This window comes from Aquarana catesbeiana, linkage group LG01 (assembly GCF_042186555.1).
Source record: "Aquarana catesbeiana isolate 2022-GZ linkage group LG01, ASM4218655v1, whole genome shotgun sequence".
In the NCBI taxonomy this organism is placed as follows: Eukaryota; Metazoa; Chordata; class Amphibia; order Anura; family Ranidae; genus Aquarana; species Aquarana catesbeiana.
Window position 1 is genome coordinate 895,508,675 of NC_133324.1, and position 23,197 is coordinate 895,531,871.

Here is a 23,197-nt window from a genome sequence, read left to right on the forward strand (position 1 = left end):
CCTAAATACCATGTCCGACAATAGGATAATAAAAATTATAATAAGCTCAGCCCAAACGGTAGGACTTCTTTTACATTGGTTGGAAAAAGATCTAATGATTAACTTTTTCTGAATTCAGGTAATATCACCTTCAACCTCTAGGCATGTCTGAGGGCAGAAAAACGTGTTCTGAACTATCTGTTAAATGGTATGTTCTATTTTCACAATGTGGATCTGTTTGTATATTGGTGCTAATGAATATATATCTATATTATTCAGGGACTCTGGTAACCGGTGCAATATACAATACACTCAGTATAATTTTGATTAATCAACATCACATAAAATGATTATCTATATGGATAAACGTATAATTCTTGTATATCCTATGAATACTTATTTTCAACACATGCTATATGTATATTTTTATGCAGATGTAGTCACGAATTATATGTCTTTTAAAACAATGATTGGTATCTTAAAACAATTCTTACTTCTAATTTGTTCTACATTAAAATATTATATTTTTACCTTATGACAGAATAATCATTGGGTCAGTAGACACTAAAGTCATAATTGTTTCTATGACCTGGAATATAATAATAAGAAGAATTCTGATGTCTCTCAGAAATGTTTGAAATGAACTTTGGGCAGGCTCAAATTGTTTTTAGATAGGTCCTCATAATAAATTTCGTTAAAGACTTTGTTTGATAATGGCTTGTCTCACCTGGGAAAAAAGTGGCGTTTGTTGGGTTTCCCAAGCTTTATTATTGCTTCAAAGCTTCTCAATTGAATCTAGTTTAGAGATAATAAAATACACTTTTTGATCAGACAATCTATGTACAGATTTATAACTGAGTGATAAGAACACGGCATGTTCTACTTTAAAAAAAATTCTCACGTGACCGCCCTGGGCTTTACCTCTGTTTTGAGGTCTAACTGACTTTGCAACCATATGTCCCCATCTTAAACTTGAGAGATGGTTATTTCTTCATCATAATTACAGCAATACGTACCTAAAAATAAACAGAGCTGTGCCAAGGAGAGAGTCCTTTGTGCTCCCGGAACAGTTACCACTGGCTAGCGGAAAGCTCCCAATCTCTACTTGTGATTGGGAGCATTTCAATCACGTGACCACTGTGACAGCGAATCACGGTGGTAACATGGTCAGAAACCCCGCCCTGCCTCCCAGCATCTGAAACCCCTTAAAGGGCTGGGAGGGGCTGGAGCGAGGGGTTAAAAAGTGTAGTCTGGAGTTCGGCTTTAATTTATTAGTCACATCCATATAAATCTGACTACACTACCATCTGCCCAGGTCTGCAATGCTACTGTCCAAAGGTGTCTCCGTTGTTTCTCCATTCAGAGTGGAGACATCCTAAGACAGGAAGTCTGCTACTGGCCGGATCACCATGTAATATAATTGGAAAAAAGCCTAAAAAAAAACAAATGCAGCCATCACATTTAGGAATTAGTAAGCTACAATAAACTCAATTATTTTTGGCCTTAATACTGCTTTAAGGCATTGTGACATTATGCAAGGTGAGGTAATGGATAATCTGTATATTTTACCTCGCATGCATTCTGTTGTAAGAGACTGAACCAGAATCTCTTTTCCAGCCTCTATGGCAGGCTTGGTTCCGGTCCGGATGTTGTGGCCCACTTGAGTCTATGCTCAGGAGACTTTAAATGAGCAGGAAGAGAGCACAGGATAGCTCTGGCCTGAGACTCAGAAGAGAATCTGAGAGAGCGAGAGAGAGCTCTTTTTGGACTTAAAAAGAAGGTTTGCTTTACCACGTTTTGTGGGTGTCGTGGACCAGCTCCACACCATATAGAGAGAAAGTCTGCTGTATAGTTTAGTGCCGGACGGCAAGGATTTGCTTTACTATGTTTTGTTTGTTTTCATTATTGTGCAAACCTCTGCTAAATAAACCTGGCAACCTGCCAGATTTTAAAGAAATTGCCTGCACGCTGACCTTTTTTCCCTAGAAAAGGTGATACCCATGAGCTAATCTCTCACAGCATCCACAAAGTATAGGCAATTAAGTAGGCAATCGCATCAGTTCCAGCACACAGCCTGTGAATGACAGCCTCAGCTCTGTTCCTGTGTGCTGTGTGAAGAGGTAGTGTGTCCCTTCCCTCCAATCAGCAATCTCATTGAGCTCTGCAGAATGTAACTTCAAGTCCCTGCCCCCTGCTTTCTGAAAGCTTACACAAGCTGTATAAATTCTGGACTTTGAACGAATGTAGAGAAGAGAAGACTGCAGATAAACAGATACAACCTATGTAGGAGGATATGTTTAATCTCTGGGTATATGTAAGGGTTTACAACTACTTTAAGAATGGTAATAGCATTTGGTTGGGCCTGGTTGGAGCGGTCAATCTACCATTTACTGAAAGTTTGTTTTTATCTACAGACACCCCTTATCTGCATAGCTAGTTTGTTATGAGAATACCTGTAGTGAGTGTAGACCAATGGCCGAAAACATCAGGCTAAGCACAGTTCTCAGTTCTTAAGAGGTTGAATTGTCTGAACCACTAGACCAATGATCGGTGTCAAAGTCACAAGCCAAGGTCGGTGAAGGAGAAAAGTTTTGTAGTCGGGGGTCACAAGCCAAGGTCGGTTCAGGAGAAGAGTTCCATAGTCGGAGGTCACCAGCCAAGGTCAGTGCAGGAGACGAGTTTCATAGTCAGGGGTCACAAGCCAAGGTCGGTGCAAGAGAAGAGTTTCATAGTCGGAGGTCATGAGCCAAGGTCGGTGCAGGAGAAGAGTTTCATAATCGGGGGTCACAAGCCAAGGTCGGTGCAAGAAAAGAGTTTCGTAGTACGGGAGTCACAAGCCAAGGTCGATTCCAAGTAGCAATAGAGGTAGCTCGAGGCAGTGGGCAGGATAATGTGTGAAGCACAACATTCTGGCAAACATAAAGTGCAGAGACCAGGCTCAAATCAGGAAGTTTGTGGGAGGAGCAAAGAGTTCAAGGTTCAGCATATGTCAAGGCACAGGGCAGGGTTGTCCAATGGATCAGGAAAGATGCTATCAAGCATACAGTAGCTCAGCAGGAAGACTCATTGCCAGACACAAAAGAGATCCCAGGATCGAGTCCAGGTGTTGACATTTTTTAAAATAAAGGTAAAGCGAGCCCTTTAAGCCCTCGGGTGGACCGAGGATGGAAGCTACAGTGTGTGCCATTGATAAAGCTGTCAAGCTTTCATGACATTATTGGAGTGAGACCCTTTCTTTGTCACAGCATCCATGTAAATAGTTTTCTATTGGGATTTGAACCGATGATCTCAGTGTGCTTAGATATGGACAATGATGTTTTGAAACGTTCATTAACCCATAGCAACCAATCACAACTCTTCCTTAGCTGCTCTGACAGCGGTAATCTATATGCATTGTTTTAAGCCATCTCTTGGCACTTGCTTATCCTCTAGTGTCATTCAAAATGTATGCATATGAGCTGCAAGATAATAAGACAGGATGTAATCCAACAAGACCTCAGAGGACAATTTCTTCATTTTCTTAGTCCCCCGGTTTCGGTTTACGGTAAAGGATGTATATATTACCTCACGCAGTAAATACATTCTGGTGCCTGGATAGCAGGTTCACACAGCAACGGAGTAATGAAATTTTCCAGGTTTACTGAAATCTAAACACCTCAATCAGATCAACAGTAGGTGGTATGTTCTCAGCCTTGTTTGTTTGTTACCCGTTTCGATAAATTGGCGGCTCAGGCTAAGTCGCTAGTGCCGTCACAAAACAGCCTAGATAAACAGCTTATTTCCACAAACACATCGAGCGATCCCCTGAGATTTATGTACAGTAATGAGATCATTCTCAAGCCAGGCTGTTCAAATGAATGGCATTCCAACTAAAGAAAAATAAAATATTTTGTCTTATGCAGGAACCAAGTGAAGACATTTTGTTCCAGTTAAATAAAATCACTGCAAATTATTGGAAGGGGACATTTCATTAAAATATCCTTAATGCCCTTCAGACACGCAAAGCGTATCAAATGACCTTTGCATACAAGGACACTTTAGACTTGGAATATGTACTGGGTGATATCAAAGAGATGTTGTCACCTTGCCCGTTCAGCAAGATATTCTTTAGGGCCCTTTGCATCGCATTTAAGGCACATGTGTTGCGGATTATTGTGTGCTGCATTAATGCACCAGAGCGTACAAGAAAGGCAAAAGCATCATTCTTAGCAATATAGCACGCCACATTGCACAACGCAATGCAGGCATGTTGGGGTGGCATTCAGAATGATTGGCACCAATGCACATCATGTGCAATACCGTGCATTTCCATAACGCAATAGTGGGACTTTTGCCTAAAGTGGTCTCAAAGTAAAAAACTGACTTTAGGTCCATTGCTTCCCCATGATTAGAAAATAGCTTTTAGATGCTTACCCCTCTCCTGGGGTATGACCAAACTGAGTCTGCCTGGCCACTCTATCGCTGACACTTATTAACTGAAACCAGGTAGCAGTGCAGTAGTGGCACTAATAGGTTGTCTCTATCTTCACTGGACAGAAGTATTTTGGGGGTATAGTAGGCTGTAAGTAATCCCATTGAAACTCCTTGGTAGAATTCTGCTGCAATAATCCCAGGGGCCTAGATGTCCCCACTCATGTCCACAATTTATTTGTGTGGGAACTTTTCTAAGGGGAGTCCAGCCTAGGATTAATGTGTCCTCTACTGTGGGTCTTGGGGACTATCTTGAAGAGATCCATGCCATCACTGGACACCAAGTTTTTGAGAGATTTAATTTTGGTGCGGCTATGGTATATGAATACCATATACTGCGTCACAGCAGAAGAGTCCTGCATGGGAAGTGAAGATGGCAGCTACCATCATGTGAGCAGTGAGAGGTCCACATGGCCATCACTTCTAAGGAGCTCGAAAATGAGCATGTCTTAATGGCTGGAGGGGAGATGTGATGAGCAGTTGCATCTTATGAAAGGGCTTCCCCTTTCAGTTTTTGATCGCATCTCTGTTTCCACCATGTATTCTCATAATTTGATTGTTGGCAGGTATTGCTCTTCTCCACCCAGCAGGTGGCACATAATTTGATTGTTGTCAGGTGTAGGTCTTCTCCACTCAGCAGGTGGTGCGTAATCTGATTGTTGGCAGGTATTGTTCTTTTCCACCCATCAGGTGGCGCATTGCCACTCAGGGATGGAGTAGAGATCTATGGGGGAGATGTTGCCGCACAGCCTCCAATAGCTGTGCCCTACCAGGTTTAGTGAGTGGTTAGTATAGGGAGAGGAACCCTGTCTGACAGGGACAGAGTGCTAAAACCAGGGAAAGGTACCAGTCCGAGTAGGACCAGAGTTTGAGGACATCACTGTGGGCTGTCATCAGCACCAATGTCCAGCACCATTGTCACCACTTTCCACATGCTCCAGGCAATTTTAAGCCACCACTGTGTCAGCTGCCTGCCACCCTGGTAAGAGCCACTCAGTACTGTGACCACTGTGCCTGAGGATATAGCGCTGCACAAATGCACTAGCCCACAACCTCCTAGTAGCTAGTTTACTAACCTCCTAAAGCTACCTGAAGAAAATTGGTGGTGTTCTTCTGATCCTATTAGTACCGCAGGCAGTTGCAGTATTTACAGTTAGTGTAGTGCGTCCTCTGCACAGTGTGCACCTAAAGCTACCTGAAGACAATTGCTATTGTTCTGATCCAATAATACCACAGGCAGGCAGCTGCAGTATTTACAGTTAGTGTACTGTGTCCTCTGCACAGTGTGCACCTAAAGCTACCTGAAGACAATTACTGGTGTTCTCATACTAATAATACTACAGGCAGACAGTTGATTCTGCTAGCTGCAGTATCAGTATATATATACATCCCAGCTTTGTGCAGCTACATCTCACTGCAGGTCATTAGTATGTCTGGATGGCCAACAAGGAGAGGCAGACAGTCACAAGCCAATAAAATAGGGCAAGCAGGCTCTGTGTCTAGAGGCAACAGTGCTGGTCATGGAGACGGTGCATCCTCATCAGCACGTGGCCGTGGGACACGCTTGTCCTTTTTTTCGGCAGCTGGCCGCGTTGAGCCGCAACATGCGGAAAACTTGGTAGAGTAGATGACCAAGCCATCCTCATCCTCCTCATCCTCTCTCGCCCAGGCTCAGGGTACTTTGTCTGGCAAAGCAGCTGCCAACGTGGCCTCTTCACTCGGGTCAATGGCATCAGTCACTCCTTCCCTAGCCCCACCATGTCCTCCTGAGGAGTCCCCCGAACTGTTTGACCACAGTGTTGGGTACATGCTCCAGGAGGATGCCCAGCGTTTTGAAGGCTCTGATGATGGTACCCAGCTAGAGGAAGGCAGTAACGTGAGCCCAGAGAGAGGGGGCGCCCAAGAAGGACAGCAATCTGGCAGTCATGTTCCCCCAGCTGCAGCATACTGCCAGCTTTGCTCCAGTGATGAGGAGGGAGGGGATGATGAGGTCACTGACTCCACGTGGGTGCCTGATAGGAGAGAGGAGGAGAAGGAGGAGGCACATCTCCAACAAGGCAGGATGACCTAAAGGGGCCAGCTTAAGGGCAGCACACCAACTGCATCACACCGCAGAGCTCCGCATGTGCAGGGCGCTGCTGTCTCTGCGCGTTATTCCAAAAGTTCTTTGGTGTGGGCTTTTTTGAGACGAGTGCATCAGATCCCACCGCTGCTATTTGCAACATATGTCTCAAGCGTATCTCGCATGGCCAAAACATCACCCGCTTGGGCACCACATGCTTGACCAGACATATGTCGACCTGCCATGCAGTTCGTTAGCAAGCGTACCTAAAAGACCCACACCAAAGAACAAAGCGGACCTCTCCTTGCTCCTCATCAGCTGGGATCTCCAACCCCACTATACCTTCAGTCCTCTCTGAAACCTGCACTGAGAGGAATGAAGGTGTAGAATTAGGTGTGTCACAGCCAAGTAGTTGTGAGCAATCTGCTATCGGTACACCGACGTCAGATTGTACTAGGCAAATTTCCCTGCCCCAGCTGCTGCTCCGCTGAAAGAAGTTCGCTCCCAGCCATCCACATGCCCAGCGGTTGAAAGCTAGCTTGGCTAAATTGCTAGCACTTCAACTGCTGCCTTTTCAGTTGGTAGACTCTGCTCCCTTCCGTGAGTTTGTGGAATGTGCGGTTCCTCAATGGCAGGTTCCCAAACGGCATGTGGAAGGCAATGTCTTGGCCTCGCTGGACAGGGCGGTCAGCGGTAAGGTGCATAGTCATGGTCCAGCAGGCATGGACAGGGACGTTACCTATCTTTCTGGCAGCTGGGAAGGATGCAGGATAGGGTGCAGTAGTGTTGGATGTTGTTCCGCCACCACGCCTCCAAAATTCTACTAGTGGTGATTCTACCTCTCTCCTCCACCCCCTCCTCTTCTTCTTCCTCCATGGCCTCTTCCTGTGCTGATTTGTCCTCGGAACCAGCGGTGCTCCGTAGGCGTTTAAGGGGCTATGCAAGCACTCAGGCAAAAACATGCCATGCGGTGCTTGAGCTGGTGTGCTTGCAGGAAAGGAGCCACACTGGGGCAGAGATTCTGTCAGCTCTGCAGGGGCAGGTTCAGAGGTGGTTGACGCCACGCCAGCTTAAGCCAGGTATGGTGGTTTGCGACAATGGCACCAACCTCCTCTCCGCCCTCCGACAGGGACAACTAACCCATGTGCCCTGTTTGGCTCACATCCTTAACTTGGTGGTGCAGCGGTTCTTGCGCAGGTACCCGGGCTTACAGGATGTCTTGAGGCGGGCCAGGAAAGTCTGTGTGCATTTCCACAGGTCATATAATGCCAGTGCTCGGCTGGCTAACCTCCAAAAGGAATTTAACCTGCCCAAGAACCGCCTAATCTGTGACATACCCACCAGGTGGAGCTCAACAATGGCCATGCTGCAGCGGCTGCACACGCAGCAGAGGGCCATCAATGAGTACCTATGCGACTATGGCACCAGGACAGGGTCAGGGGACCTTGTTTTTTTTCCCCGCACCAGTGGGCTATGATCAGGGATGCATGCACTGTCCTGTCACCATTTGAGGAGGCCATGAAGATGGTGAGCAGTGATAGTGCATGCATCAGTGACACTGTCCCTCTTGTCCACCTGTTGGAGCACACACTGCGTGGAATAATGGACAGGGCACTTGAGGCAGAACAGAGGGAGGAAGAGGAGGACTTTATCCAGACAGTGTTCCTGCGTGCCCGCCGATCACACAGGAAGAGGAGGAGGAGGAGGAGAATTGTGTCAGCATGGAGGTGGAGCCTGGCACTCAGCATGAGAAACAGCAGTCTTCAAGGGATCATTTACAGTCCGAAAAAACTCATGGACTTGTACGTGGCTGGGAGGAGGAGGTGGCTGCTCATGTCGTCCTTGGTGACCCAGAGGACTCTCGACCAAATGCCTCAGCAAACCTATGCTGCATGGCCTCCCTGATCCTGCAAAGCCTGCAGAAGGATCTTTGTATTCGTGGTATCAAGGGGAGGGATGATTACTGGCTGGCAACCCTCCTTGATCCACGTTACAAGGGTAAAGTTGCGGACCTTATCTTGCCGTCGCAGAGGGAGCAGAGGATGAAATATCTTCGGGAGGCCTTGCAGAAAGGTTTGTGCAACGCGTTTCCAGAGCCTGGGAGGTTACAATTTCCTGGTCCTCCTGGACAACGTGTTGCTGAGGCTTCGGTCAGTCACAGAAGGAGCGGTGGAAAAGGTGGCTGTCTGACCGATGCGTTCAGACAATTTTTTAGTCCGCAGCCCCAAGGTCTGATCGGTTCCAGCAACCATCGCCAGCATCTGATTCACATGGTGCAGGATTACCTAGGGGCAAGATCAGACTTGGACACGTTCCCACCGAAAATCCTCTGGGTTACTGGTCTTGAGGATGGATCACTGGCCAGAGCTTGCACAGTATGCAATTGAGCTACTGGCCTGTCCTGCATCCAGCGTTCTTTCGGAACGCACATTCAGTGCTGATGGAGGCTTTGTAACCGATCACAGGTTGTGCTTGTCCACCAAATCCGTCGATCGGCTGACCTTCAAAAAAATGAAGCAGTCTTGGATCACTGGCTACCAAGCACCTGATGCTGATGTAACCGATTGATTTTTTTTATGTGAGATCCCTTCAAAACTGCCTATGCTGATGCTGAGTGACTATCCTGTTATGCTGAGTGACAATCCTCTTCCTCCTCAATTTTCATGCTGATAGCTTGTAAGAACATTTTTGGTTCTGGGCACCGCCACCAGTGGCCATGGCCCAATTTTTCTGCCCCTGTTGAACAGAGGCATGTAATTACAATTTTTGATGCAATACTTTGCAGCAGGGCTCATTCCTGCGCTCCATCTAGAGTATCTGTGAGGGATTGCAGTGTTGTGACACCAGCACCAGTGCCCAAGGTCCAATTTTTCAGCCCCTGTTTAACAGGGGCATGTAATTACAATTTTTGATGTAATACTTTGCAGCAGGGCTCATTCCTGCACTCCAACTATAGCATCTGTGAGGGGTTGCAGTGTTGTGGCACCAGTGCCTAAGGCCCAATTTTTCTGCCCCTGTTCAACAGGGACATGTAATTACAATACTTGATCTAATATTTCACAGCAGGGCCCATTCCTGCGCCCACCAAGAGTAACTTTGAGGGCTTACAGTGTTGTGGCAACACCACCAAAGGCCCAATTTTTCTGCCCCTGTTCAACAGGTGCATGTAATTACAATTCTTGATATATTATTTCACAGCAGGGCCCGTTCCAGCGCCCAACAAGAGTAACTGTGAGGACTTACAGTGTTGTGGCACCAGCACCACCACCACCACCATCAAAGGATAAATTTTTCTGCCCCTGTTCAATAATGGCATGTAATTACAATTCTTGATTTAATATTTCACAACAGGGCCCGTTCCAGCACCCAACAAGAGTAACTGTGAGGGTTTACAGTGTTGTGGCATCACCAACACCTAAGGCCCCAATTTCTGCAGAGTATATAGGGCAGGCCCCTACTTTCAAACATCCAACTTACAAATGACTCCTACTTGCAAACGGAAGGAGACAACAGGAAGTGAGATGAAATCTACCCCTAGGAAGGGAAATTCTCTCCTGTAATAGTTAATATGGGAAAGCCATGTCTCCTCTTCACTAATGCATTATCACCAATCCTTGTTTCACTAAAAAACCCAAATTTTCAAAAAACATTTGTCAGTGGGACAGAAAGTGAGGTGAAATCTTCTGAAGAGGTGCACAGACAGCAAAACAAATGTTACAGTGTTACAGGGGTGATAACCCTTCCCTATGTTTTCCAAAAAGCTTAAAAATAGATTTTTTGACTGGAGCTACACTTTAAAAATATTTACCAGTTCAAAATTACAAACAGATTCTACTTAACAATAAGCCTATAGTCCCTGCCTTGTTTGCACCGCCTGTATACTGCTGTTCAGAGTATATAGGGCCTGGGGGCCCCACGCCTTTCCTTTTTTTAATTTGGGTGCGGGGTTCCCCTTAATATCCATATAAGACCCAAAAGGCCTGGCAATGGACTGGGGGGGGGGGGTACCATGCTGTTTGTCTCACTGATTTTCATCCATATTGCCGGGACCCGACATTACATTAAAGCCGCAAGCAGTTTTAACCACTTCAGCCCTGGAAGGATTTACCCCCTTCCTGAGCAGAGCACTTTTTACAATTTGGCACTGCATCGCTTTACCTGCTAATTGCGCGGTCATGCAATGCTGTACCCAAACGAAATTTGCGTCCTTTTCTTCCCATAAATAGAGCTTTCTTTTGATGGTATTTGATCACCTCTGCAGTTTTTATTTTTTGCGCTATAAAAGGAAAAAGACCGAAAATTTTGAAAAAAAATGATATTTTCTACTTTTTGTTATAAAAAAAATCCAATGAACTCAATGTTAGTCATACATTTAGGCCAAAATGTATTCGGCCACATGTCTTTGGTAAAAAAAAATGTCAATAAGTGTATATTTATTGGTTTGTGCAAAAGTTATAGCGTCTACAAACTAGGGTACATTTTCTGGAATTTACAGTGTTACAGGGGTGATAACCCTTCCCTATGTTTTCCAAAAAGCTTAAAGATAGATTTTTTGGCTGGAGCTACACTTTAAAAATATTTACCAGTTAAAAATTACAAACAGATTCTATTTAACAACAAACCTACAGTCCCTGTCTTGTTTGCACCGCCTGTATACTGCTGTTCAGAGTATATAGGGCCTGGGGGCCCCACGCCTTTCCTTTTTTTAATTTGGGTGCGGGGTTTCCCTTAATATCCATATAAGACCCAAAAGGCCTGGTAATGGACTGGGGGGGAGGTACCATGCTGTTTGTCTCACTGATTTTCATCCATATTGCCGGGACCCGACATTACATTAAAGCCGCAAGCAGTTTTACCACTTCAGCCCCGGAAGGATTTACCCCCTTCCTGACCAGAGCACTTTTTACAATTTGGCACTGCATCGTTTTAATGGCTAATTGCGCGGTCATGCAATGCTGTACCCAAACGAAATTTGCGTCCTTTTCTTCCCACAAATACAGCTTTCTTTTGATGGTATTTGATCACCTCTGCGGTTTTTATTTTTTGCGCTATAAACGGAAAAAGACTAAGAATTTTGTAAAAAAATGATATTTTCTACTTTTTGTTATAAAAAAAATCCAATGAACTCAATGTTAGTCATACATTTAGGCCAAAATGTATTCGGCCACTTTTTTTTTTTTTTTGCACAAAGTTGTCACTAAATGATATATTGCTCAAACATGCCATGGGCATATGTGGAATTACACCCCAAAATACATTCTGCTGCTTCTCTTGAGTACAGGGATACCACATGTGTGGGACTTTTTGGGAGCCTAGCCGCGTACGGGACCCCGAAAACCAAGCACCGCCTTCAGGATTTCTAAGGGCGTACATTTTTGATTTCACTCCTCACTACCTATCACAGTTTTGAAGGCCATAAAATGCCAAGATGGCACAAAACCCCCCAAATGACCCCATTTTGGAAAATAAGTGCCCCAAGCTATTTGCTGAGAGGCATGTTGAGTCCATGGAATATTTTATATTTTGCCACAAGTTGCAGGAAAATGACAAACTTTTTTTTTTTTGCACAAAGTTGTCACTAAATGATATATTGCTCACACAGGTAATGGACATATGTGGAATTGCACCCCAAAATACATTCTGCTGATTCTCCTGAGTACGGGGATACCTCATGTGTAGGACTTTTTGGGAGCCTAGCCAGGTACGGGGCCTCGAAAACCAAGCACCGCCTTCAGGATTTCTAAGGGCGTAAATTTTTGATTTCACTCCTCACTACCTATCACATTTGACGCCAGACCGACGCTTGCGTTTGCCTTTGCACGAGAGCAGGGGGGGACAGGGGTACTCTTTTTTGAAAAAATTGGGGTCTATTAGATCCTAGATCTCTCCTCTGCCCTCAAAGCATCTGACCACACCAAGGTCGGTGTGATAAAATGCTTTCCCAATTTCCCAATGGCGCTCTTTACATACGGCGAAATCTAAGTCATGAAATGCTCGTAGCTTCCGGTTTCTTAGGCCATAGAGAAGTTTGGAGCCATTCTGGTCTCTGATCAGCTCTATGGTCAGCTGGCTGAATCACCGGCTGCATTCTCAGGTTCCCTGTTGGGACAGAAGAGCCAGAGAAAAACATGGAAGACGGTGGGGGGGGGGCATTCCCTCCCACTGCTTGTAAAAGCAGTCTAGAGGCTAATTAGAGGCTTAGGATTGCTTTTACATGAAAGCCAATCACTGGCTGAAAAGAATGATACCAAGATGATACCTAAACCTGCAGGCATCATTCTGGTATAACCACTCAAAGTCCAGCAACGTACCAGTACGTTGCTGGTTCTTGTTGTGCATATATTGTAAACTTTTTTTTCATGCAGCCTGTGGGCTTCATCTCATAAAATCTAAGTTATGCCGCGTACACACGGTCGGACTTTCCGGCATACTTAGTCCGGCGGACCAGAGTGTGCCGGACAATCCGCCCGTGTGTAGGCGCCGGCGGACTTTTCCGGCGGACTTTTTCCCAAAAGCCCGCCGGACCTAGATTTGAAGAAAGTTTTAAATCTTTCCGCCGGACTCAGTTTCGGGCGGAAAGTCCGCTCGTGTGTGTGCTGGTCCGACGGAAAGCCCGCTCGTGTGTATGCTGGTCCAACGGACCAGATACGACACGAGGGCAGGGTATTGCATCTCGCTCTCGCTGCAATAGGAAAAACACATTTTCCTATTGCGGCGAGCGCGGGGCATACCAGGCCCTTAGGTCTGGTATGGATTATAAAGGGAACCCCCTACGCCGAAAAAACGGCGTGGGGTCCCCCCTAAAATCCATACCAGACCCCGATCCGAGCATGCAGCCTGGCCGGTCAGGAAAGGGGGTGGGGACGAGCGAGCGCCCCCCCCCTCCTGAACCGTACCAGGCCGCATGCCCTCAACATGGGGGGTGGGTGCTTTGGGGGAGGGGGGCGCCCTGCAGGGCCCCCCACCCCAAAGCACCTTGTCCCCATGTTGATGAGGACAAGGGCCTCTTCCCGACAACCCTGGCCGTTGGTTGTCGGGGTCTGCGGGCGGGGGCTTATCGGAATCTGGGAGCCCCTTTAATAAGGGGGCCCCCAGATCCCGGCCCCCCACCCTATGTGAATGAGTATGGGGTACATGGTACCCCTACCCATTCACCTAGGGAAAAAGTGTAAGTAATAAAACACACTACACAGGTTTTTAAAATAGTTTATTAAACAGCTCCGGGGGGGGGATCTTCCTCCGGCTTCGGGGGTCCCTCCGCTTCATCTTCTCCCGGCGTCCGGTTGGTTCTTCTCCCGGTGTTCCAGTTCTTCGGCCGGCTCCTCTGCTGTCTTCAGGTAGCTCTCTTGCCAGCAGAGGTCCGGACTCCTGGGCTTCTGGGCTTCTGGGCTTCTTCTCTTCTCTTCTCTTCTCCGGATGTTGACACGACGCTCTCTCCGGCTGGACTGCTCTCCGAGGGCTGCGTTGTGACTTATATAGGCGGAGACCCCGCCCCCTTTTGATGTCACAGTCCCTGGGCATGCTGGGACTGTGACGTTTTAGGGGGCGTGGTCAACATCACCCAGTGACCACGCCCCCTAAAACGTCACAGTCCCAGCATGCCCAGGGACTGTGACATCAAAAGGGGGCGGGGTCTCCGCCTATATAAGTCACAACGCAGCCCTCGGAGAGCAGTCCAGCCGGAGAGAGCGTCGTGTCAACATCTGGAGAAGAGAAGAGAAGAGAAGAAGCCCAGAAGCCCAGAAGCCCAGGAGTCCGGACTTCTGCTGGCAAGAGAGCTACCTGAAGACAGCAGAGGAGCCGGCCGAAGAACTGGAACACCGGGAGAAGAACCAACCGGATGCCGGGAGAAGATGAAGCGGAGGGACCCCCGAAGCCGGAGGAAGATCCCCCCCCCGGAGCTGTTTAATAAACTATTTTAAAAACCTGTGTAGTGTGTTTTATTACTTACACTTTTTCCCTAGGTGAATGGGTAGGGGTACCATGTACCCCATACTCATTCACATAGGGTGGGGGGCCGGGATCTGGGGGCCCCCTTATTAAAGGGGCTCCCAGATTCCGATAAGCCCCTGCCCGCAGACCCCGACAACCAACGGCCAGGGTTGTCGGGAAGAGGCCCTTGTCCTCATCAACATGGGGACAAGGTGCTTTGGGGTGGGGGGCCCCGCAGGGCGCCCCCCTCCCCCAAAGCACCGACCCCCCATGTTGAGGGCATGCGGCCTGGTACGGTTCAGGAGGGGGGGGGCGCTCGCTCGTCCCCACCCCCTTTCCTTACCGGCCAGGCTGCGTGCTCGGATCGGGGTCTGGTATGGATTTTAGGGGGGACCCTATGCCGTTTTTTCGGCGTAGGGGGTTCCCTTTATAATCCATACCAGACCTAAGGGCCTGGTATGCCCCGCGACGGGGCTCGCAAGGTGTCAATCTCGCCGATAAAAGCGGCAAGATTGACATCCTTTTCTAGTCCCGTCGCACCTGAGTCACGTTCAAAATGAACGGACTTGTCCGTGTGTGGGCAAGTCCGTTCATTCTGAAAATCCGCCGTAACTCCGGCGAAAGTCCGTCGGAAAGACGGGCGGACTTAGCCCGCCGGAAAGTCCGGTCGTGTGTGGGCAAGTCCGTCCGTTTTAAAGTCCGGCGCACCTGGCGGACAAAGTCTGTCGGAAAGTGTGCCGGACCAAGTAGGATAGAAAGTCCGACCGTGTGTACGCGGCATTAGACCCATTTTAACACTGGAGCATTTTTCAGGCGCTTTTGGGCTAAAAATAGAGCCTGTAAAGTGCCTGCAAAATGGCTCCCCTGCAGTCTCAGTGTGAGAGCCCGAGTGCTTTCACACTGAGGCGATGCGCTGGCAGGATGTTAAAGAAAAAGTACTGCAAGCAGCATCTTTGGAGCAGTGTATACCGCTCCTCCACCACTCCTGCCTATTGAAATGAATGCGCACCGCTGCCGAAGCGCCTGCAAATCGATTTGGCAGCAGCACTTAATTTCATCGGCCGCTAGCAGCCGAATAGCGCCGCTAAAATGACGGTAAAGCGCCGCTAAAACTAGCAGCATTTTACCATCAACGCCTGCCCGCTCCAGTGTGAAAGCAGCCTTAATTAATAAGTGATACAGAAAATTTCTTACATTTAAACATTTATTAAACAAAACAAACCTCCAATCAGTTCACTTGTACAAAAACAGGTAATCAAAATTTTTGGACGAAAAAAAATGGGCTTTTACTGTTTTAGTTTTTTTTTAATTCATTAGTGTATTTTTTTCCAAAAAAATCAATCTGCCGATCCCCGCTGAGCAGGAAGATGACAGGTCCGTCGCTGCACACTGTCAGAGCGCCGCTCTCCCCTATAGAGGATCGGGTGATGACGGACCGTAGAGTCCGTCGTCACCCGATCCGATCCGAAAACGGATGGAAAAGTAGGTTTTTCCTCCGTTACACTTTTTTGGATCGGAGCGGGTCGGATGTCAGTGGACATGTCACCGCTGACATCCGACGCCCCATAGACCTCCATGGAGTGTCAGTTCAGGTCCGCCTAAAAAACTGACAGGCGGACCTGAACGGACAGTCCGTGTGAAAAAGGCCTTAGTCTTTAAATGGTTAAACTGAGAACTCCTACACATAGAGTTCAGTTCATTGATAAGTAGAAACATTGTATCTCTTCTTGGTTCTTTTATCAGACTTGGCAGGCTGCCCAGAGAGGACAAACAAGTCGCTCCACTGAAGACTTCAGGCAACTTGCATTGACTTCTATTACAGAAGTCATTTGCAAGTCGCGCTGAAGTTATAATCGGCCGATGCCAATTAATTAAAAAACGCCAAATATCGGCCGATATATCGTTCCTCCTCTAGTTCTAAGCAAGGGAAACATGTGCCACTTTACAGGCATACTATAGACACCCCCCAGGTACGATATTTAAAGGAATATTTCACTTTTATTTTTTTTCGCTTTAAGCATCATTAAAATCACTGCTCCCAAAAAAAACGGCCGTTTTTAAAACTTTTTTTTTCATTGATACATGTCCCCTGGGGCAGGATCCGGATCCCCAAACCCTTTTTAGGACAATACCATGCATATTAGCCTTTAAAATTAGCATTTTTGATTTTGAACGTTCGAGTCCCATAGACTTTAATGGGGATCTAAAGTTCGCGTGAACTTTCGATCCGTTCACAGGTTCTGGTGCGAACCAAACCGGGGGGTGTTCGGCTCATCCCTACCCTCTACCTATGACCAGGTCAGGTTCTCCGGCCGGCAGAACTGTCACTTATGGTTGGACTGCAAGCCTCTTGCTTTTGGATAGGCTCTCAGACAGCCTAGCAGCCAGATGTTCCTGGGATAGGCCTCAGGCTCTGGTCTATCAGCCTGGGGCAGCACAACACACGTCCACCCAGACAGCCGTCCAGGTCGCACAGAACCCTGAATCACCTGACCTCACCCTAATAAATAGGCTCTCCCAGCAGACCAAGGGACCCAAGAAGATCCCTGCCCATTGGCTGAGATACCCCAGCTATTCCTAATCTGTCCTTGCAATGCCCTTGTCTTATCTAATGTCACCGGATACCCGGACATCTAGTGACAGAAGAGAGAAGTGCAGCAATTCCAGAATTAGGGTGGAATCAATTGAATATCCTATCAGTTGGCCAAGGCAATTATACGTGGCAGGTAAATTCACTAGCAACCCTGTCTAACCATCAGGGTGCTATCTTTGTAATATGTGGCCAACTTTTATGACATTTAACATTGTTTACTACAGAAACAGTTTCTCCTTAGAACACTTCTCTCCCTTAGGTTTGTGCAGCATTCTGAGCTGGTAATGCAGAGCTTGTACTGGATTCCACCAACTCAGTAGTCCTGTCACCTCACTTCCAGTGCCATCGATACATCTGTTGCCGTTGGATACAGGAAGCTCACTTCTCCATAAATCCATGCTTTTTCTAACACCTGAGGCTTCACTTCATCACTCGTGACTTCCAGACTAGGTCCCAAGGGTACCCCATGCCACAATCTCAGTCCCAGTACATGGGTAACCATTTGCTAGGGAGGGAGCCAAGCATCAAACTATCTCACTGTCAAAGTCTCTGTCACCCTTGGCATGTCACCGACTTCCTGACTGGTTGGCTGCTTAAGCACACAACACAAGTACGGTAGTCATTAGCAACTGCGCCGTAGCCTCCTTAGGACAGATTTTCTGTTTGTTAGACCCCTGTACTTTATCTTCTGTAACTTATCTTGTCTCCTTAGTAAGCCCCGTTCTTTGGATATGCTAGCATGTATTTGGAGTGTGAGAGGAAACTGGAGTACCTTGAGGAAACCTATGCACAGGCAGAACATGCAGATAATGTTATGACTAAAGCCTTGTACACACAGTCAGATTTTCGGATGATCATTCGTCCTTTTTTGTTGCATGCTAGTCTCATGTCGAAAGTGAAGAGGTTACTCACCATACGAAAATTCTTGTACGACAGAATACAACTTCACAAGTGACGAAATGTGTTGACTAGTAGGGATGGGCCGAACGGACCCCTGTTCGGTTTGCACCTGAACTTTCGAACACTGCGAAAGTTCGGACCCGAATAACGAACCCCATTAAAATCAATGGGACCCAAACATCACATGCCCATTTTGAAGGCTTATATGCAAGTAATTTGCCATACAATGGTTATAGGGGTCTGGGTCCTGCTCTGGGGGACACTTATCAATAAAAAAAGTTTGTGAAAAACGTCATTTTTAAATGAGCAGTGATTTTTTGATTTTTAAAGTGAAAGCATAAAAATGAAAAGATCCTTCCAATATAGTGCCTGGGGGGTCCCCTTAGTCTACCTGTAAAGTGGCAGATATGTACCATGTCTAGAATCTGCTGCAGCAATAATTGCATTTATAAAGCCAAAAAAATGAAATTTTCCCCGCAAGCTGCCAGCAACAGCTGGGGAGCCACTGTGTATGATGAGGCCACAATGTAGTGCACTGGGAACAAAATTATAGATTTTTTGGATACATTCTGGTGTCACTTTGACTTTGGATAGAAGTAACGGGTGCGTACAAATTGGTCTTTGGGTGTCGGTGGTGCCTTCCCACCGTAACCCTATAGAGGTACTCTTGATGAAAGCAAGAATTGACCTTGCTGTCAAAAAATTGCAATGATATGCACCTGTCAAACAGATGCTGAAAAATTTGTCTTTGGTTGTCGGTGATGCCTTCCCACCGTAACCCTATAGAGGTACTCTTGATGAAAGCAAGATTTGGCCTTGCTGTAAAAAAATTGCAATGATATGCACCTGTCAAACAGGTGCTGAAAAATTGGTCTTTGGGTGTTAATTGTGCCAATGAAACCTATACCAAAAACATTCTTCCAGATGAAATGATTGAACACCCTCAAAACTAGGAAGCCTCGAAGTCCTGCAGGGATTCCACATCCCAAAAAGAATTAATCAGTGACATCGGCATCAGGGGCTTCATAGCTGGTAATCCAGTACTGATTATTTTTTATAAAAGTCAAACGGTCCACGGAGTCTGTGGACATCTCGTTCTATGATCAGTAACGAAACCTCCTGCAGCACTGAATGCCCGTTCTGAAAGCACGCTTGATGCAGGGCAGCCTAATAACTGAATAGCATACTGGGCAAGTTCTGGCCAGTGGTCTATTCTCATGACCCAGTTGTCATGGTTATGCAATAGAGCTTGTCGATCAGCATACCTGTCTCCATGTGTTCATCTCTAGAGACCAGCTGACCCTCACCTGACTGCTTTTGTAACCTCTCCTCTAAGCATGGCCCCACCCCAGGCCCTATCAGGGAACCCTATATTAAACCTGTGCAATGCAAGCCAGCAGTGCTGATCAACCATTGTGTGTTAGCCTCTGTGTGTACTTGCTGTGTTTCCTACATCTGATTCCTGTTACTGACTTTGGCCTGTTCTTACTATTCCTGTCTGCTCGTGACCCTGACCTTTGGCGTGTTCCCGACCATCCCTGTTTGCCTGTGACCCTGAACCTTGGCGTGTACTCTGTTGTCCTTGTCTGCTTGTGGCCCCGACCTTGGCTTGTCCCTTACTTTCCTTGTTATTCCAGCCTGCTGCCTCCTTCCTCTTCTCCTGTAGTCTACCGTGAGCGTGAGCTGTGAGACCCTGGGGGCCGCGACCTGGAGCCAGACTGCAGCGCAGTCCATCCTTACCATTAAAGGCTCTGGTGAACACCTGCTGGCTCTTAGACTCCGCGCCCTGGGGAATCTATGCTCTAGCTCCCAGTGGGATCTGTGTCAGTGATCCAGTAGACCTGCTTCCTGGACCTCCCAGGGTTCAGTCTGCAGCAGTCAGCCGTAGGGTCCACTACCTTGCGGTGCACTCCTGATCCCAACGGTGTGCATCTGTCACCCAGCCTCTAGGGGACCTGACACCAGTAAGTCAGTGGATCGTCAGCTGGAAAGCTCTCCATCTCTGTTTTAGCCCAGAGGTAATCGTCCACCATGTGATGCAGATGCTGCCGATGGAATGTGGAAGCTGACAGCCCTGTCGGCGAGGACTAAAAAAATTCTGAAATGCCTCACTTAGGCGGATGCCTTCTCCAATGCTCCTCTCTTGACCAGCAGAAGACTAAAAACAACGTTTTCCACCACACTGTAACCTACTGGAGTCAGGAAAAATGTTCAATAAAATCCTCTTTAACGTATCCTCAAGAGATTTTATCTTCTGCTCTATCTGTGGGGATTGGATGAGTTCTGAGACCTTCCCCTAAAACGGTGGTCAAGGAGGGTTTCCAACCAGTAATCATCCTTCTCCTATATGCCACGTATTCTTGGGTCCTTTCGCAGGCTTTGAAGTATGAGGTTGCCCATGCGCCTCAAATTTGCCGAGGCTTGAGAATCAGACTCCTCGGGGTCACTCAGGATGACAGCATCTTGAACTTCCTCCTCCCAGCCACGTACTACTCCCAAGGGTCTCTGGGGGTTGGAAAGGCATCGCTTACAGATTGACGCATGTCTTCCTCTTCTTCGAAGCCTATGAAAGTGCCAGAATCCTCCTCCTCATCCTCCTCCCCTCTCTCCTCCTGTGTGTTCTGTGACATAGGAATGATGGTGTCTGGATAAAGTGGGCTTTGAGAGGAAAGGAAGTCCTCCTCTTCCTCCTGCTGCTCTGCCTCCAGTGCCCTGTCCATAATGCCATGCAGAGTCTGCTCCAGCAGGAACACAACAGGGATTGTGTCACTGATGCATGCACTGTCACTGCTCACCATACTTGTGGCCTCCTCAAATGGTGACAATACAGTGCATGCATCCTTAATGATCAGCCATTGGTGTGGGGAAAAAAAGCAGAGGCGGCCTGAGCCTGTCGTCGTGCCGTACTGGCACAAGTACTCGTTGACGGCCTTCTGCTGAATGTATAGCCGCTGCAGCAATTCCAAAGTTAAGTCCCACCTGGTGGGCATGTCACAAATCAGGCGGTTTACGGGTAGGTGGAATTTGCGCTAAAGTTCAGCCAACCGAGCAATGGCTCTGTATGACCGCCTGAAATGGCTACCTACTCATCTGGCTTGCTTTAGTACATCTTGCAACCCTGGGTACGTATTTAGGAAACGCTGCACCACCAAATTGAGGACATGTGCCATGCATGGCACATGTGTCAACTTTCCCTGTCTAAGGGCGGACAGGAGGTTTGAGCCATTATCGGACACCACCATTCCTGGCTCCAGCTGGCGTGGTGTGAACCACCTCTGGGCCTGTCCCTGCAAAGCTGCAAGAATCTCTGCTCCAGTGTGGTTTCTGTCCCCTAAACACACCAGCTGAAGCACTGCATGGCACCTTTTAGCCTGACTCTGGGAATAGCCCTTTGAACGCTTAGGTGGTACCTGATGTTCATAGGACAATTCTGCAGGGAGGGCATGGAGGTGGCTGAGGAGGAGGAGGGGGTAGAGCTCACAGGTCTGGCATCATCACCACCAGCTGTATGTAGATGTGGGGGCACAACAAGCTGCAGCACCGAGCCCTGTCCTGCATCCTTTCGAGTTGCAAGCAGCATTACCTAGTGTGCTGTGAACGAAATATATAATCTCTGCCCATGCTTGCTGGACCACATGTCAGCAGTAAGATGGATTTTACGAATGACTGCCTTGCCCAGCGGTGCCAGAACATTCCTTTCTACGTGATGGTAGAGAGATGGAATGGCCTTACGTAAAAAGTAGTAGCGACTGGGAACCTGCCATTGTGGTACAGCACATTGTGCGAATTCACGGAAGGGGGCAGAATCAACCAGGCTCAAAGGCAGAAGTTGGAGAGCCAACAGCTTTGACAAGCTTGCATTCAGACGCTGGGCATGTTGGTGGTAGGGACTGTATTTTTTTTTCCGCTGCAGCAGATGGGGCAGAGAAATTTGCTGGCTACAGTCTACAGCTGGTGGTGTGCTGCTGGCAGATGTGCTGCTAGGACCTGGGACACCCTGTGCTATACCATCATCCCTGTCAGTGGAGGCTGATGAAAGGTAATGACTCGGTATCGCAGGGGCAGACTGAAGTGGGTAAGGAGGAGGAGGGACAGATTTGTACCCCTTTTGTGTGGCTTTTAGGTGCTCTTGCCAACGGGCTGAGTGGTTGGACGTTAAATGCCTGTTAGGCATGTGGTACCCAAATGGTTGGTGTTTTTGCCACGTTTGAGGTGCCTGAGACACAGTTTGCAGATAGCAACAGTGTGATCTGCTGCAGATGTGTTGAAAAAAGCCCAGACAGCTGAGCTTTGGGGAGTGGGTCGGGAGATAACAGCTGCAGAATGTGATGGAATAGAGTGGCTGCTCTCTACTTTCTTGATGTCGGCCTCCTTGGGGTTGTGCCGCCTCACCTTCAGTTTCCTCCTCTGCTCTATCTGGCACCCAAGTCGCATCAGTGACCTCATCATCATCTCCATCTCCTCCATCTTCATAATTACCATTGGAGACAATTTGGCAATACTCTGCGGCTTGGGTAACATGAATGCCAATTTGTCTACCAGTGTTCCTCCCTCTCTCTAGGCTCATGTTTCTGTCATCCTCAACCTCAGAACCAACATCTGAATCCAGTAATGGCTGGGCATCATCAAGGAGCAAGTGACTGACGCTGTGGTCAAATAACTCAGCTGATGTTGGGGCTATGGCAGGAGTAGATGTGGACAAGGAGGCAGGTTTAGGTTTATCCACTCTGGCAACTGCAGGGGACTGCACACTTGTCTCTGCTTGCGTAACAGAGGATGAGGAAGGTTTAGTAAGCCAGTCCACCACCTCCTCTGCATGCTGTGGCTGGATAGCACAGGCAAACTCACTAAACAGAGGAAATGATGCCCTGCCTGAGGACTGACCACCTCGTCCACCTTTGCCTGTGGACACATTTGTTGCTGGCCCCCTTACAGTGCCAAGGGAACGTCTGCCTTTCCTTGTTGTCCTCCGAAAACATTATTGGGAGGGAGGGGGCGGTGCTTATAAGCAAATGTAAAGAAGAAGTTGAAATCTGTACGTAGATGCACTTTAATCAATGTAAAGAGGTATTTGGTGCACTTTAATTTGAGTACTCACACTACACAGACATACTCCACAGATACACTATAATATACTACAATATAATGCGCCAAACGTACAGTAACGCACAAAACTATATGGCGTTAAACTGGCAGTAACGCACACAGAAGTAAATGGCGTTAAACTGGCAGTAACACACACAGAACTATATGGTGTTAAA